At 43.2% G+C, this 15,713-nt stretch overlaps 1 pseudogene; it reads right to left on the bottom strand.

Moving 5' to 3' along the window:
• Positions 1-3,591: 3,591 nt before the first annotated feature.
• On the bottom strand, positions 3,592-4,310 carry LOC133664716 (transcriptional activator protein Pur-alpha-like; annotated as a pseudogene).
• Positions 4,311-15,713: the final 11,403 nt, after the last annotated feature.

The raw sequence follows: 15,713 nt of genomic DNA, 5'->3' as shown, positions 1-15,713 counted from the left end.
CCAGCAGCAAGACCGCCGGGAACGCCTCCGTAACCAGCCGGCTCACATCCGCAGCACACACCTCCAAGCTCTCCACCGGAGCACGCACATGCGCCGATAGGCTGGCCCAGAAGCGGTCCATCAATTGTCTCTGTCCAGCTGAGAAATTCTGGCACCGTCGCCGGGGAAGAGAGCTGTTAAGTCCATTTTTGACATTCATGCCGTGTGAGTGTCTGTCAAACAGCGTCTTGCCGAGCTTAAAAGTGTCGTCGTCACCACACCACGTGTCCGCAAAACAGCCAGGAAGCTTAGCAGCTAACTATACACGTGCAGCTAACTGAAAACTCACGAGTCCTGTGTAACACTTTCTTCTTTTCTTTTTTTTTTCAACACAGCAGTTAAAATCCCACCGCTGCCACCAATGTAGCCGAGTATTCTGGGTTCGCATATTATGTGTACTAATATAATATAATAATAAAATAATAAATGGGAGTCATAAGAGCAGGTCCGGTCTCCACCACTTCTTTAATGTTCACTCTCCTTTTTCTCTCTCTCCACACCTTCTTCCACAACCACCTTTATAGACCTCTTACGTCACAGCCCTACGGCAACTCTGGATGAACAAAACTCCTCCTTACCTAACATTCTCTTCTAACTTGGGACATCCTGAAAAGTTTGTTACAATACTAAAGTTATTTTCCATTTAACTTCACCAGTTTTAGATTATTTGTATTTTCACATTTGCCGTTCAAATACTGAGAAGAGACGGTGCGGTGATCAGCAGCCAGTTGAGGCACGTCACTGATTTGTGCCTCAACATGGAATGTGCTCAATGACTCGGCTAACTGCTGAGCTGCTGTGCAGTGAGACTGTATTGCTATATGAATTATATTATACATTTCCATAGTTTAGTTAGCTGAGGTATATAATGTACAGTGTATTTTGTCAACAACTGTATGTGTGTAACGTATTTTTTCAGCTGAGCATTCATAAAACTGCTGCCAAAGACGTACTGTCTGAGGCTCGCAGTAATCCGGCCTCCTGGTGGTAGAGGGCGGTAGTGATCCCAGAGATCATTCCTTAGGGCCACAGAAGAAAAAAAAAAAGTTAGCAATAATAAGTGGCAGTGCAGCGTTTTTTTTATTTCCTCTCGCCTGAACTTTTATTAAAAAGATGGAGGATTACATATGTAAAATAAAACAGTTTTCTAAACTGGACTTTCAGTCGAAGCAGGAGGTAATAATTAAAGGTAGACCAACGCCGGAGCTAAAAGGTTTGCTTTTGACTTCGGGACAGAAGACTCGTTCTTTTCAAACGGCGTGGTACACACGCAAAGGCTGGATGTCCAGAAAGAAAGGTAAGACCATAATGTTTTTTTTTTTAAATGTGCTTTTTTGTGTGCTAGTTTGTATGTGTAAAGAATGCTGGTATGAGCTTTTAAACATAACCCGTTAACTGCTGCCAATCACATGGTGAATAAGATACTATTTAGGGTTCATATGTTTGTAAATCTGACTGTGATGATGCAGTGCCTCACCAGACATTAACCTCACGCCACTGATATATATATATATATATATATATATATATATATATATATATATATATATATATATATATATATATATATATATATATATATATATATATATATATATATGCATATATATATGCATATATATATAACACATAAGATCAAGATAGGCTGCCTGAGGAAACCCGTGGTGCAACGCACAGGGCCAGTACCTTGTACGGCCCTGATGAGACGGAGGAGGACCCAGGCCCGGACATTCCCCACAGTGCCTGGAACCTCCAAGCACCACCGGCACAACCCCGGGGCAGACCGTCGGAGGGGGGACGCGTGGCGTGGAGCGCTACCTGGACACTAGTCGAGGGACTGATCACCCTCGGCTGGGTCGCCCGGGGGAGGGTGTTTGATTAAGACCCGAAACACCCTATGACCCCGGGAGAATCACTGATGATGTGTCCAGGTTGCACCGTAAGGTGTATTATGAAACCTATGCATATATATATATATATATATATATATATATATATATATATATATATATATATATATATATATATATATATATATATATATATATATATATATATATATATATATATATATATATATATATATATATATATATATATATACTGTATATATATATACACATACACACGTGTATTTGGACCACATATATACATATATACACACATATATATACACGTATATATACGCATATACATATATACACACATATATACATGTATATATACGCATATACATATATACACATATATATACATTTATATACACACATATACTGTATATATACATATATATATACCAGTGGCGTGCAGTCACTAGAGGCAGGGGAGGCACATATATACATATATACACACATATATATACACGTATATATACGCATATACATATATACACACATATATACATGTATATATACGCATATACATATATACACATATATATACATTTATATACACACATATACTGTATATATACATATATATATACCAGTGGCGTGCAGTCACTAGAGGCAGGGGAGGCGGGGCCTCACCTGCCATCATGGAAAGAAAAAAAAAAGAAAAAAAAATTAATTAAATTGTTATATGTATCCAGTGATTATACTAAAGTTATTTTACATTTAACTTCACCAGTTTTAGATTATTTTTATTTTTATTATCACATCATGTCTATAATTTTCACTGGGTCGAACTCGTTTCGCAAAATATTTAGCATATGGCTAGAACTTCCACCGGGTCAAATTCGTTACGTCACGAGTGACGCATCTGTCCTCATTTTCAAAATGGAGGAAGCTGCTTTCAGTAGTTTATAATCGCACAAAGGAAAAAAGATAAAGAGCTATTCAGTAGGATTTGAGGTCCAAGCTATTGAATACCGGTACAGTATGCTAAAGAGAACAGTAAGCAGCTATGTTTTATTAATATACCGTAGCTGCGTGTGTGAAATACTGTATAAGTCATTAAATGACTCCCGCCTCCTGGTGGTAGAGGGCGCTGCCGCGCTAGTGATCCTTCTTGCGACTTCCGGTACTGCAGAAGAAGTGAACACACGCAGCAAGATATTTTTTTTTCTTCCTTTTAACAAGGAGGATTACATACCGGTATCTAAAATAAAACAGTTTTCTAAACTGGACTTTCAATCGAAGCAGGAGGTAATAATTAAAGGAATATCTCCATCGATACAGAGACTTTTAAAACGGAAAAAAGAAAATAATGAAGACTTCAATGGGTGAGGGCGGACCTACGTCACTTCCGCCTACCAATCCCCTAGCAACCGGGAATTTGTTGAAAACAAACCAGCTCACAGCGAACACAGCATTGACAGAAAAAGCATTTAACGAGCGTTGTGGCTTGGAAGTCGGCGTTAAATCCTTCATTTACGCATTTTTACTTATTCGCATATCGTGTGAAAAAACGAAAATGTATTATTTGCGTCAGACTCGTCTCAGTGAACTTTAAAGCTTCTCAGGCTTAGCTTAGCTTGCTAGTTAGCTTAGCCTGCGCGCTACTAAGAAAGAGACGCGGAAGTTATCAACAACTTTGTGTGAACGCGCCGTACTTGTTGGAGCCCACGTCGAAGAAGAAGCGCTTGTTGTCCACAGTCATCGACGAGCCCTTCGGCAGCTCCGCGGGATCCTTGTCCACGCCGTAATCGTCAATAAGTTTAGCCAAAGCGTCGCGGAACTCGCTAAGTCCCTGCGCCGGGAGCGCGATGGTCTGACCCCAAGCCGGGCCCCCTGTTCACGGTCTGCCGGATCCTCAAGAACCGTCCCCGCTGGTTCTTTTTCAGGTCCATGTAGTACTTCCGATTCTCCCGCACTAGGAACTCGCTTTTCAGGGCCCGCCGCGGCTCATCCTGCACCATGCCCGGGTTGCTGGGACCCAACTGGGCGTAGTGTTCAATGAAGTCCCCCAAGTAGTCGCGGAACTCGACCGCCACCGACATAGACAGCGTGAGGTGGCTCTTGTTGCCACCGGCCCCGACTTCGGCTATCTTCAAGAAGCGGGCTTTGGCGTTCTGCTTGACGTCCAAGTACAAGCGTTTGTTTTGGATGTCAACTCGCTTGGACGCCAGCTCCTGCGTCTCATGCTGGAGGCCGGAAGCCGAGCCCGTCCCTCCCGCTGTAGCGTGCATGGAACCGAAGCCTGGGCCCGTGGCTGCTCCTCCCTGCTCACTTCCACTGTCTCTGTCCGCCATGATGCTGCCTGCCTGCCGACTTTGGGGGACTCCAGTGAGAACCGTCCTCGTTTTCCCGGTGTAAAGCTGCGAGCCATTTGTCTCGTCTCTGTGGGCTTTTATCACGCGTTGGCAGAACAAAATACAACCTTTGTTTTCCCTGTTTCCAGTTGTGGTTAGCACAACCAAAAACAACACAGTTTTTCGGCATTTTGGAGGCAGAATGACGGGTAGCCAGCGTAGGTCGACAGGTTAAAGAGTAATGGCAACGGTTTGTTTTCAACGCCAGTCTGGTTGCTATGGCTCGAAGAACCCGTATGTAGCTCAGTTGCCCGGATGTCGGCCCTCACCCATAAACAAGTTATCGATGCTTTTGGTCAGAAGGAGCTGCAAATGGACTCCATTTATAAGTACAGGTAAGACCATAATAACGTTTTTTTAAATTAAATGTGCTTTTCATGATGGTATGCTTACATCACACTCAAAGCGCACGCCTAAATTTGATGGATTCCTTTTGGTAAACGCCGGAGTGAGAAGAGGTTTTAAAATAATTACCGCATGCACGGCCATCCCGCCCGTTTCCGGTAAACGCAGGAGTGACAGGAGGTTTTAAATTAATTAACGCCCCTGCGGCTATTCAAGGAAATACGGTATATGAATTATATTATACATTTCCATAGTTTAGTTAGCTGAGGTATATAATGTACAGTGTATTTTGTCAACAACTGTATGTGTGTAACATATTTTTAGTGCTGAGCGATCATAAATCTGCTGCGGAGACACACTGTGTGAGGCTCGTCTCATAACCCCGCCTCCGCAGAATGCACTGCCCGACGGGAGCACCGCGGCCACACCAACCAAAGCCCACACCCAAACCCTCCACGTGCAAGACCGAATCCACCCAAAAAAAGTCACTTAACAAGAAGCCAAAAAGTCCAAAAACAACAATGCTCGCGCTGCAGGAGCCGCGAACGACCGCAGGGACACAACATTAGGTACACCTGCACTGCAGGTTCATATGTTTTTAAATTTGACTGTGATGATGCAGTCGTGCCTCACCAGACATTAACCTCACCGCACGCCACTGATACATACACATATGTACATACATAAATATGTACACATATATACATATTTATATATATTACATATAGATGTAAATATATAAAAATATGTATACACTGATACATACACATATGTACATACATAAATATGTACACATATATACATATTTATATATATTACATATAGATGTACATATATATGTAAATATACCAGTGACGTGCAGTCAGTAGAGGCTGGAAAGAAAAAAAATGTAAAAAGAAAAAAAAAATATTAAATTGTTATATGTATCCAGTGATTATACTAAAGTTATTTTCCATTTAACTTTACCAGTTTTAGATTATTTTTATTTTTATTTTCACATTTGCCGTTCAAATACTGAGAAGAGACGGTGCGGTGATCAGCAGCCAGTTGAGGCACGTCACTCAGTTGTGCCTCAACATGGATTGTGCACAATGACTCGGCTAACTGCTGGCCTGCTGTGCAGTGAGACTGTATTTCTATATGAATTATATCAGCTAACTAAACTATGGCATAGTTTAGTTAGCTGAGGTATATAATGTACAGTGTATTTTGTCAACAACTGTATGTGTGTAACATATTTTTTGTGCTGAGCATTCATAAAACTGCTGCAAAAGACGTACTGGCTGAGGCTCGCAGTAATCCGGCCTCCTGGTGGTAGAGGGCGGTAGTGATCCCAGAGATCATTCCTCGGCCGCAGAAGAAAAAAAAAAAAAAAAAAAAGTTAGCAAGTCTAGTGCAGCGATTGTTTATTTCCTCTTGCCTGAACTTTTATTAAAAACATGGAGGATTACATATGTAAAATAAAACAGTTTTCTAAACTGGACTTTCAATCGAAGCAGGAGGTAATAATTTAAGGTAGACCAACGCCGGAGCTAAAAGGTTTGCTTTTGACTTCGGGACAGAAGACCCGTTCTTTTCAAACGGCGTGGTACACACGCAAAGGCTGGCTGTCTGGATGTCCAGCAAGAAAGGTAAAACCATAATAATGTTTTTTTTATTTAAATGTGCTTTTTTTGTGTGCTACAGTTTGTATGTGTAAAGAATGCTGGTATGAGCTTTTAAACATAACCCGTTAACTGCTGCCAATCAAATGGTGAATAAGATACTCTTTAGGGTTCATATGTTTGTAAATCTGACTGTGATGAAGTCAGTGCCTCACCAGCCATGAACCTCACCACACGTCACTGGTATATACATATATCCATATATATATGTATATGTAAATATATATGCACATGTGTATATATATGTATATGTGTATATACATATATATATATTATATACATATATATATGGATATACACATACCGGTATATACAGTATGTATATACATATATATATATATATATATATACATATATGTACATATATTTATATGTACATATATATGTATATGTACATACAGTATATATGTATATGTTTGTATATATGTATATTTCAGTTACGTGCGGTGAGGTTCATGGCTGGTGAGGCACTGACTTCATCACAGTCAGATGTACAAACATATGAACCCTAAAGAGTATCTTATTCACCATTTGATTGGCAGCAGTTAACGGGTTATGTTTAAAAGCTCATACCAGCATTCTTCCCTGCTTGGCACTCAGCATCAAGGGTTGGAATTGGGGGTTAAATCACCAAAAATGATTCCCGGGCGCGGCGCCGCTACTGCCCACTGCTCCCCTCACCTCCCAGGGGGTGAGCAAGGGGATGGGTCAAATGCAGAGGACAAATTTCACCACACCTAGTGTGTGTGACAATCATTGGTATTTTAACTTAACTTTAACTTTACACATACAAACTGTAGCACACAAAAAAGCACATTAATAAAAAAAACTTTATTATGGTCTTACCTTTACTTATAAATGAAGTCCATGCGCCGCTCCTTTTGAACAAAAGCATCGATAACTTGTTTATAGAAGTCTTCCTTATCTTTCTTCAGTTTTAAAAGTCTCTGTCTCGATGGAGATCTTCCTTTAATTATTACCTCCTGCTTCGATTGAAAGTCCAGTTTAGAAAACTGTTTTATTTTAGATAGGTAATCCTCCATGTTAAAAGTTCAGGCGAGAGGAAAATAATAAACGATCGCTGCTAACTGTTGCTGCTTGTTGTCACTTCTTCTGCAGCCGAGTAGTCGCAAGAATGATCTCTGGGATCACTACCGCCCTCTACCACTAGGAGGCGGGATTACTGCGTGATTCACCCAGTGCGTCTTCGCAGCCGTTTTATGATTGCTCAGCACAAGAAATACGTTACACACAAACAGTTGTTGACAAAATACACTGTACATTATATACTTCAGCTAACTAAACTATAGAAATGTATAATATAATTCATATAGCAATACGGTCTGCACAGCAGGCCAGCAGTTAGCCGAGTCATTGCGCAATCCATGGTGAAGCTCAACTGGCTGGTGACTCACCGCAAGTCTCTACTCAGTATTTGAACGGCAAATGTGAAAATTCAGCAATTTTGAATAAAAATAATTTAAAACTGGTGAAGTTAAATGGAAAATAACTTTATAGTATAATCACTGGATATACATGACAATTTAATTTTTTTTCTCTTTAAATTTTTTTTCTTTCCATGATGGCACGTGAGGCCCCGCCTCACCTGCCTCCCCTGACTGCACGTCCATGGTATATACATATATATGTATATACATACTATATATATGTATATACATATATACATACATATATGTATATACATATATACATGTAAATGTATATATATAAATATGTATATGTATGTACATATATGTTTGTATATATATGTATTTGTATATGTATATATGTATATTCCAGTGACGTGCGGTGAGGTTCATGGCTGGTGAGGCACTGACTTCATCACAGTCATATTTACAAACATATGAACCCTAAGGAGTATCTTATTCACCATTTGATTGGCAGCAGATAACGGGTTATGTTTAAAAGCTCATACCAGCATTCTTCCCTGCTTGGCACTCAGCATCAAGGGTTGGAATTGGGGGTTAAAACACCAAAAATGATTCCCGGGCGCGGCGCCGCTGCTGCCCAATGCTCTCCTTACCTCCCAGGGGGTGAGCAAGGGGATGGGTCAAATGCAGAGGACAAATTTCACCACACCTAGTGTGTGTGACAATCATTGGTACTTCAACTTAACTTTAACTTTACACATACAAACTGTAACACACAAAAAAGCACATTCAATTAAAAAAACTTTATTATGGTCTTACCTTTTACTTATAAATGAAGTTCATGCGCCGCTCCTTTTGAACAAAAGCATCGATAACTTGTTTATAGAAGTCTTCCTTATATTTCTTCAGTTTTAAAAGTCTCTCTGTCTCGATGGAGATCTTCCTTTAATTATTACCTCCTGCTTCTATTGAAAGTCCAGTTTAGAAAACTGTTTTATTTTAGATATGTAATCCTCCATGTTAAAAGTTCAGGCGAGAGGAAAAAAATAAACGATCGCTGCTAACTGTTGCTGCTTGTTGTCACTTCTTCTGCAGCCGAGTAGTCGCAAGAATGATCTCTAGGATCACTACCGCCCTCTACCACCAGGAGGCGGGATTACTGCGAGCCTCACCCAGTGCGTCTTCGCAGCCGTTTTATGATTGCTCAGCACAAGAAATACGTTACACACATACAGTTGTTGACAAAATACACTGTACATTATATACCTCAGCTAACTAAACTATGGAAATGTATAATATAATTCATATAGCAATACGGTCTCCCTGCACAGCAGGTCAGCAGTTAGCCGAGTCATTGCGCAATCCATGGTGAGGCTCAACTGGCTGGTGACTCACCGCAAGTCTCTTCTCAGTATTTGAACGGCAAATGTGAAAATTCAGCGATTTTGAATAAAAATAATCTAAAACTGGTGAAGTTAAATGGAAAATAACTTTATAGTATAATCACTGGATATACATAACAATTTAATTAATGTGTTTTCTTTTTACATTTTTTTTCTTTCCATGATGGCACGTGAGGCCCCGCCTCCCCTGCCTCCCCTGACTGCACGTCACTGGTATATACATATATATATATATATATGTATATCTTTATATACATATATATACATGTATACATGTATATACATATATACACATATATATGTACAGTATATACATATATATATATGTATATACATATATACACATATATATGTATATACATATATATATTTATATAAATATATATGTATATAAATACACAAATATATATACATACATATATATGTACATACATACATATATATGTAGATACATATACATAAATATATACACATACCTATATATATATATATACACATACCTATATATATATATACACATACATATATATATATATATATATATATATATATATATATATATATATATATATATATATATATATACACATATACACATACCTATATATATATATATATACACATACCTATATATATATATATATATACACATACCTATATATATATATATATATATATATATATATATATATATATATATATATATATATATATATATATATACACATACCTATATATATATATATATATATATATATATATATATATATATATATATATATATATACACATACCTATATATATATATATATATATACATATATATATATATATATATACATACATATATATATATATATGTATATATATATATACACACATCCATCCATCTTCTTCCGCTTATCCGAGTTCGGGTCGCTGGGGCAGCAGCCTAAACAGGGAAGCCCAGACTTCCCTCTCCCCAGCCACTTTGTCCAGCTCCTCCCGGGGGATCCCGAGGCGTTCCCAAGCCAGCCGGGAGACATAGTCTTCCCAACGTGTCCTGGGGCTTCCCCGTGGCCTCCTACCGGTCGGACATGCCCAAAACACCTCCCTAGGGAGTCGTTTGGGTGGCATCCTGACCACATGCCCGAACCATCTCATCTGGCTCCTCTCGATGTGGAGGAGCATCGGCTTTACTTTGAGCTCCCCCCAGATGACAGAGCTTCTCACCCTCTCTCCGAGGGAGAGCCCTGCCACCCAGCGGAGGAAGCTCATTTCGGCCGCTTGTACCTGTAATCTTGTCCTTTCGGTCATAACCCAAAGCTGATGACGATAGGTGAGGATGGGAACGTAGACCGACCGGTAAATTGAGAGCTTTGTCTTCCGGCTCAGCTCCTTCTTCACCACAACGGATCGATACAGCGTCCGCATTACTGAAGACGCCGCACCGATCCGCCTGTCGATCTCACGATCCACACTTCCCTCACTCGTGAACAAGACTCCGAGGTACTCGAACTCCTCCACTTAGTGCACGATCTCCTCCCCAACCCGGAGATGGTACTCCATCCTTTTGCGGGTGAGAACCATGGACTCGGACTTGGAGGTGCTGATTCCCATCCCAGTCGCTTCACACTTGGCTGTGAACCGATCCAGTGAGAGCTGAAGATCTTGGCCAGATGAAGCCATCGGGACCACATCATCTGCAAAAAGCAGAGACCTCATCCTGCAGCCACCAAACCAGATACCCTCACGCCCTGACTGCGCCTATAATTATATCCACAAAAGTTATGAACAGAATCGGTGACAAAGGGCAGCCTTGGTGGAGTCCAACCCAGATTGGAAACGGGTCCAACTTACTGCCGGCAATGCGGACCAAGCTCTGACACTGATCATACAGCGAGCGGACCATTACCCCATGCTCTCCGAGCACTCCCCACAGGACTTCCTGTTCCATGTACATGGTCGAATGCCTTCTCCAAGTCCACAAAGCACATGTAGACCGGTTGGGCAAACTCCCATGCGCCCTCAAGGACCCTGCCGAGAGTATAGAGCTGGTCCACAGTTCCACGACCAGGACGAAAACCACACTGTTCCTCCTGAATCCGAGGTTCGACTATCCTAGCCTCCTCTCCAGTACACCTAAATATACCTTACCGGGAAGGCTGAGGAGTGTGATCCCACGATAGTTAGAACACACCCTCCGGTTCCCCTTCTTAAAGAGAGGAACCAACACCCCGGTCTGCCAATCCAGAGGCACCGCCCCCGATGTCCATGCGATGTTGCAGAGTCTTGTCAACCAAGACAGCCCCACAGCATCCAGAGCCTTAAGGAACTCCGGGCGGATCTCATCCACCCCCGGGGCCTTGCCACCGAGGAGCTTTTTAACTACCTCGGGAACCTCAGCCCCAGAAATAGGAGAGCCAACCACAGATTCCCCAGGAACTGCTTCCTCATAGGAAGACCTGTTGGTAGGATTGAGGAGGTCTTCGAAGTATTCCCTCCACCGATCCACAACATCCGCAGTCAAGGTCAGTAGAACACCATCCCCACCATACACGGTGTTGACACTGCACTGCTTCCCCTTCCTGAGGCGGTGGATGGTGGTCCAAAATCGCTTCGAAGCCGTTTGGAAGTCCTTTTCAATGGCTTCCCCAAACTCCTCCCAGGTCCCAGTTTTTGCCTTCGCGACCGCTGAAGCCGCACACCGCTTGGCCTGTCGATACCTGTCTGCTGCCTCCGGAGTCCTATGAGCCAAAAGAGCCCGATAGGACTCTTTCTTCAGCTTGACGGTATCCCTCACCGCTGCCAGCGGTGAGGGATGCTGTCAAGCGGGTTCTAGGATTACCGCCACGACAGGCACCAACCACCTTGCGGCCACAGCCTCAATCGGCCGCCCCGACAATAGGAGGTACGGAACTTCGTGCACTCGGACTCAATGTCTAGCGCCTCCCTCGTGACATGTTCAAAGTTCTTCCGGAGGCGGGAATTGAAACTCTCTCTGACAGGAGACTCTGTTAGGTGTTCCCAGCAAACCCTCACAATGCGTTTGGGCCAGCCAGGTCTGTCCGGCATCTTCCCCCACGATCACCACCTGGTGATCGGTAGAAAGCTCCGCCCCTCTCTTCACCCGAGTGTACAAAACATGAGACCGCAAATCCGATGACACAACTACAAAGTGGATCATGGAACTGTGGCCCAAGTGCACATATGGACACCCTTATGTTTGAACATGGTGTTTGTTATGGACAATCTGTGACGAGCACAAAAGTCCAATAAGAAAACACAACTCGGGTTCAGATCCGGGCGGTCATTCTTCCCAATCACGCCTCTCCAGGTTTCACTGTCGTTGCCAATATGAGCGTTGAAGTCCCCCAGTAGAATGAGGGAATCACCCGGTTGGAGCACTCTCCAATACTCCCTCGAGTGAATCCAAGAAGGGTGGGTACTCTGAGCTGCCGCTTGGCGCGTAAGCACAAACAACAGTCAGGACATGTCCCCCTACCTGAAGACGGAGGGAAACTAACCTCTCGTCCACCGGGTTGAACTCCAACGTGCAGGCTTTGAGCCGGGGGGCAACAAGAATTGCCACCCCAGCGACGGGCTGGGGTGGAGGTCCATTGCTGGGGTCCACTGCCGGCAACGCCAGAGTGGAAGAGAGTCCAGCCCCTCTCGAGAGAACTGGTTCCAGATCCCTTGCTGTGCGTCGAAGTGAGTCCGACTATATCTGGCCGGAACTTCTCCACCTTGCGCACTAGCTCAAACTCCTTCTCCCCCAGCGAGGTGACGTTCCACGTCCCAAGAGCTAGCTTATGTAGCCGAGGATCGGACCTTCAAGTGCCTTGCCTACGGCTGCCACCCAGCTGACATTGCACCCTTTATGGCCCCCGTTATGAGCCCATTGGAGGAGGGACCCATGTTGCCTCTTCAGGGGCTCGCCATCGTGCCCCACCTCTGGGCCTGGCTCCAGAGGGGGGCCACGGTGACCCGCGTCCGGGCGAGGGAAATCTGGGTCCTTCGTTTGTATTTTATTTTATATACACATATATTATATATACATATATATATATATATATATATACTGTAATGATTTGCAAATCCTTTTCAACCCATATTCAATTGAATGCACTACAAAGACAAGATATTTGATGTTCAAACTCATAAGCTTATTTTTTTTTGCAAATAATAATTAACTTAGAATTTCATGGCTGCAACACGTCCCAAAGTAGTTGGAAAAGAGCATGTTCACCACTGTGTTACATGACTTTTCCTTTTAACAACACTCAGTAAACGTTTGGGAACTGAGGAGACACATTTTTTAAGCTTCTGAAGTGGAATTATTTCCCATTCTTGCTGATGTACAGCTTAAGTTATTCAACAGTCCGGGGGTCACCGTTGTGGTATTTTAGGCTTCATAACGCGCCACACATTTTCAATGGGAGACAGGTCTGGACTACAGGCAGGCCAGTCTAGTACCCGCACTCTTTTACTATGAAGCCACGTTGATGTAACACGTGGCTTGGCATTGTCTTGCTGAAATAAGCAGGGGCGTCCATGGTAACGTTGCTTGGATGGCAACATATGTTGCTCCAAAACCTGTATGTACCTTTCAGCATTAATGGCGCCTTCACTGATGTGTAAGTTACCCATGTCTTGGGCACTAATACACCCCCATACCATCACAGATGCTGGCTTTTCAACTTTGCGCCTATTAACAATCCGGATGGTTCTTTTCATCTTTGGTCCGGAGGACACAAAGTTCACAGTTTCCAAAAACAATTGGAAATGTGGACTCGTCAGGCCACAGAACACTTTTCCACTTTGTATCAGTCCATCTTAGATGAGCTCAGGCCCAGCGAAGCTGACGGCGTTTCTGGGTGTTGTTGATAAACGGTTTTCGCCTTGCATAGGAGTTTTAACTTGCACTTACAGATGTAGCGACCAACTGTAGTTACTGACAGTCGGTTTCTGAAGTGTTCCTGAGCCCATGTGGTGATATCCTTTAAAAACTGATGTCGCTTGTTGATGCAGTACAGCCACAGAAACAAAGCCCTTTTGTGCAACACTTAAAACTGTTGTTAAAGTCCGAACTGCAAAAATTAGAATAGTTACGTAGATTAAGCCATTACCATTATGTAAACTACTCACTATATAAGCGATGGTAAAGCACATTCTCATTAAATCTCCTGATGAGTGGGTAACCACAAAACAGGCTTGAGATGAACCTGTAGTCTATTTGTCTCTTTCTTACACTCCTATAAATACAGCACGCACGCACGCACACACTTTCTTACACTTCTATAAATACAGCACGCGCATGCACGCACACACTTTCTTACACTACTATAAATCTCTTCTCTCTTTGGTTGTCCATCGATTATGATGATGACGTTGCTCCAGTAATGGGTTATTGAGGGGGGTTTCGTATATGCCATTGCATGTGGCTGTGCAGGCCAATGCGCGACCCGCATGGTTTGCCACATGTGGGGCAGATGCAGTCCATGCTTGAGAGGGGGGCCCCTGCAGCGCGATGATGTCGCTGTAAACATTGTTGTTTTCTCCTCTCAGTGGTCTGCTCCTAGAGATGAGCAATGCCGGCGTGACTGCAGTTGCGCCAGGTGTGGCGATCAGCAGCCAAGACTTCCAGTGCGGAAGGCTGGATAGCACAGCGCTTCAGGAGGTTTTTTATGTGGTCCTTGTAGCGTTTCCGCTGACCCCCAGGAGACCTACAGCCTTCCTGGAGTTGGCCGTAGAGGATCTGTCGGGGGAGCCTCTGGGCGGGCATGCGGATTACATGCCCCACCCAGCGCAGATGTCTTTGCGCAAGGAACACTTGGATGCTAGGTGTTTGGGTCTGGTCATAAATATCCACATGTGGGACTCTGTCCTCCCAGGTCAGACCCAGGATCCGTTGCAGGCAGTGGATGTGGTATCTCTCCAGGATTCTGACGTGCCTTTGGTAAGGGGTCCAGGCTTCCGAGCCGTATAGCAGTGTGGACAGACAAACTGCTTTGTAAACAGCTGCTTTGGTGGAAACTATCAGGTTTCTGTTCAGGAAGACCCTGGTTTTGAGCCTACCGAAGGCAGCAGATGCTAAACCAACACGGACCTGGATGTCATTATCGATGTTACAGGTGGGGGACAGGACACTTCCGAGGTAGGTGAAATGTGGAACGATGGTGAGCTGCTGACCATCAATGTTGAAGACAGGCACTTCTGACTGGTGGGTAGAGTGTTGCGCAAATGATCTGTGTTTTTGAAATGTTGACCTTGAGTCCTAGGGCACTGTATGTGGATGAGACCACGTTAAGTGCACGTTGTAGAGATTCTGGCGTGTGGGCAAGGAGAGCACAATCGTCAGCATACTGAAGTTCTAGGATCTGTTGTTTTGTAATTTTAGTGTAGGCCTGGAGGCGCCGGATGTTGAAGAGACTGCCGTCCAGCCGGAACTGTATGTGGATGCCATCTGTGGTTCCCAGAGCTTTGTGTGTGAGGAGGGTGACTGCTGAGAGAAAGAGGTTGAATATGACAGGGGCTAGGACACATCCCTGCCTGACCCCGACTTTCACATTAAAAGAGGGGGATTGCTGGCCTCCAATGCGGACACAGGCTCGCATTCCATCGTGTAGTTGTCTCAGGA

This window comes from Entelurus aequoreus, linkage group LG02 (assembly GCF_033978785.1).
Source record: "Entelurus aequoreus isolate RoL-2023_Sb linkage group LG02, RoL_Eaeq_v1.1, whole genome shotgun sequence".
Lineage (NCBI taxonomy): Eukaryota > Metazoa > Chordata > Actinopteri > Syngnathiformes > Syngnathidae > Entelurus > Entelurus aequoreus.
This window is presented reverse-complemented; position numbering and strand designations above follow the sequence as displayed.